Source organism: Colobus angolensis, unplaced genomic scaffold (genome assembly GCF_000951035.1).
Source record: "Colobus angolensis palliatus isolate OR3802 unplaced genomic scaffold, Cang.pa_1.0 Scaffold41, whole genome shotgun sequence".
NCBI lineage: Eukaryota > Metazoa > Chordata > Mammalia > Primates > Cercopithecidae > Colobus > Colobus angolensis.
In genome coordinates, this window is record NW_012117488.1 from 14,729,825 (window position 1) to 14,733,604 (window position 3,780).

Sequence of the window (3,780 nt, forward strand, 5' to 3'; positions counted from 1 at the left end):
ACACCATCATGACCCACTGCAGCCTTGGCATCCTGGGCTCAAGCAATCCTCCCACTTCAGCCCCCCAAAATTACAGATGTCCACCACCATGCCCAGTTAATTTTTTAATTTTTTTAAAGAGACAGGGTTTCACTATGTTGTCCAGCCTGGTCTTGAACTCCTGAACTCAAGGGATTCTCTCGCCTTGGCCTCCAAAATTCCTGAGATTACAGGTGTGAGCTACCTCACCTGGCCCCATTGTCTTTCTGTCCCTAGTTCTGCCCCAAGAGGTGACTGTAGTATAGCAAAAAGAGTCCACACAAAATCATTTACGAACAAAGCCTGGAGTGAAACAGCAAATGGTTAACAGCGGTGGCTCTCAGGGGCAAGACAAGAGACAATATTCTTTCCACCTTTTTTTGTATTTATCAAATTCACTATATTTTCTAAAGGGAAAATGCTTTTTTTTTTTTTTTTGGTAAGAAAGAACAGTCCGGGTGCAGTGGCTCATGCCTATAATCCTAAAATCCAACATTTTGAGAGGCCAAGAGCCCAGGAGTTTGAGACTGCTCTGGGCAACATAGCAAGACCTTGTCTTTAAAGAAAATTAGCTTGGCATGGTGGCACATGCTGTAATCCTAGCTACTCTACTCAGGAGGCTGAGGCAGAAGGATCACTTGAGCCCAGGAATTCGAGGTTACAGTGGGCTATGATTGTGCCACTGCACTCCAGCTTGGGCAACACAGTGAGACCCCATCTCTAAAATAATAATAGTAATAATAATAAAAGATGGAGCACTAGATCAAGACTGAAAGAGCTTGATTTAAGTGAGAATAGCGGAGTAGTGTGTATAGTAAATATCATCTGTCTAAAAAAAGAAAAGCAGAAAAATATGTATTTATAAAATCTCTATAGGCTGGGTGTGGTGGCTCACGCCTGTAATCCCAGCACTTGGGGGGCCAAGGTGGGCAGATCACCTGAGGTCAGGAGTTCAAGACCAACTGGCCAACATGGAGAAACCCCATCTCTAATAAAAATACAAAAAAATTAGCTGGGTGTGATGACAGGCACCTGTAATCCCAGCTTCTAGAGGGGCTGAGGCCGGAGAATCACTTGAACCTGAAAGGCAGAGGTTGCAGGTTGAGCTGAGACTGTGCCACTGCACTCCAGCCTGGGTGACAGAGAAAGACTCTGTCTCAAAAAAAAAAAAAAAAAATCTGGAAGGTTACATAAGAAATGAAAAACATCAAAGGCTTCTGCAGAGAAGAGGCAGGAGGCTGGGGCCCAGGGAGACAGGATTTCCACTATATCCCCAACTACACTTTGGATTTTGAACTATGTGAATGTATTACCTATGCAAAAAATAAATTAAAAAGTATACATATATTTATTATAAATATTAAAAAGCATAAATAAAAAAGATTTGAGGCTGGGAGTAGTGGCTCACATCTGTAATCCCAGCACTTTGGGAGGCTGAGGAGGGAGGATTGCTTGAGGCCAAGAATTCGAGTCCAGCCTGGGCAACATAGTGAGACACCCTCTCTTAACAAAACAAAAGTGTTGAGTTTGAATTCTGAGCCACTAGATAACTTTGGAAACATCACTTTCCCCATCTGTAAAATGGAGAAAACAGTACCTGTTTCAGGCAGTCTTTGCAAGAAACAAATGACATGTGAGTGTCTTTGGTGACCCTCTGAGGCACCCCACAGAGATAAGGGCTTGTCCTCTGGCCTCCCGATTCCCCCGGGCCCTCCCTCCTTCTCACCCTCTCTTGCCCTCCAAATGAAGCTGTCAAGGCCAAACTGTGCGCCTGCCAAGATGGCCCCCACTGGAATCCCTCCCTTGGCTCTCTGCCTGTTGGAACACAGCTAATAGCAAGGAGGAAAAGCCACACTTCGAGGATCTGGGCATTTCAAAGCAGCCAAGCAGCTCTTTTTGTTTTCTCAGGCTCTCCGCTTGCCAGCTAGTTCCACACATTAGAAATATTTTGGGTCAGCTCTGCAGTTCTCAACCATAGCACATCCGTCTTGTTTCATGACTACTTCCCTATAATAGCTCTGGGAAAAACTGCACTGGGCCTCGTCCCAAACCATGCTGTTGGCATCCCAAGCTACATTCAATATGGTGCCTTCGGGTAGTAATTATAAGAGAAGTTGAAAACTCCTGAGACTTCCTCGGGTTTGGTCTGGAGCAACGAGGAGCTGTTTGGGTTGAGTTTCTAGAGAGTTGTCATCACTATGACCTTCAAAATGCTTGAGGCAGGAAGAGGAGCTTAATTTACCATGTTTCTGCTGATTCCAATAACCCTGCTCTTCTCTGCAGCCCAGTGGCTTTTTTTTCCTGCTTGATGTGGATATTTATTGCGTGTCAATGCAAACTGTGATGCTGAAGGAGGTGCTTTTTTTTTTTGGAGATGGATTACATGCGTGAGCCACTGCACCCGGCCGAGGTGCTTTCTTTGTTGCCTGGGATAGGGTTGCCAGATTTGGCAAATGGAAACGCAGGATACCCAGTTATATCAGAATTCCAGGTAGTGAAGAATTTTTTAGTATAAGTATGTCCCATGCAATTTTTAGGACATACATTGAAATTATTTATTGTTTTAGTATATAAATATGTCCCACGCAATATCTGTTTTTCTGTTGGTTTGATTGAGTTATTTATTTATTTATTTATTTATTTTTGCCTTTGTTTTTTGAGACAAGGCCTTACTCTGTTGCCCAGGTTGGAGTGTAGTGGCATAATCCCAACTCACTGCAGCCTCGACCTCCTGGGCTCAAGCAATCTTCCTGCCTCAGCTTCTCGTGTAGCTGGGATTACAGGTGCACAACACCATGCCTGGCTAATTTCTAAAGTTTTTCAGAGATAGGGTCTTTCTATGTTGCCCAGGCTGGTCTCTAACTCCTTGGTTCAAACAATCCTTCTGCCTCAGCCTCCCAAAGTGCTGGGATTACAGGTGCGAGTCACCATGCTCAGGCCTCCCGTGGAGTATTTGTACGTACTTACATTGTAAATTATTCACTGTTTCTCTGAAATTCAGATTTAACTGGACATCCTGTACTTACTGAATTTATTTATTATTTCTTTATTTATTTTCTGTCCCTAATACTTTATTGGTCATCTCTAGGCCTGTGTGCAGCTGGATGGGTTTGGGGGAGGGTGTCACTATTCACCAGCTCCCAGTTGGAGGCATGAGAAGGTCTTGGCCTAGCTTTTCAGGGTCCCAGACTGTGGAGTTTGGAGGGGCAGATCTGGCCTTTCCTGGGTCAACATAGGGCATGTGTAGGGGCACAAGCTCACGATCCATCAGCCAGCCTAGTTGTGTTTGAAGAAGTATTCCTTGCTGTCATTCACGCTGGGCTTGATCATATCACTGCCAGGCTTCCCGCCGGCAGGACAAACTTCCGGGTGTTCATCTGTGTACTGAAAGGCCTGGACCAGCTGCAGGGCCTTATCCACAAAGCGTCCCACCCGCCAATCATTAACAGCGATCTGGGGAAGGACATCCTTGCCATGGATGATAAAGAGGCCCCTGCAGGCCAGGCGTGGTGGCTCACAGCTGTAATCCCAACACTTTGGGAGGCCAAGGCAGGCAGATCACCTGAGGTGGGGAGTTTGAGACCAGCCTGACTGACGTCAAGAAACCCCGTCTCTACTAAAAATACAAAAATTAGCCAGGCGTGCTGGCACACTCCTGTAATCCCAGCTACTCGGGAGGCTGAGGCAGGAGAATCACTTGAACTGGGGAGGCAGAGGTTGCAGTGAGCCGAGATCGTGCCATTGCACTCCAGCCTGGACCAC

At 45.8% G+C, this 3,780-nt stretch overlaps 1 pseudogene; it reads right to left on the bottom strand.

Annotated features, from left to right (window-relative positions):
- Positions 1 to 3,294: 3,294 nt before the first annotated feature.
- The window catches only part of LOC105521840, a 2,051-nt pseudogene continuing 1,565 nt past the window's right edge, over positions 3,295 to 3,780 (bottom strand).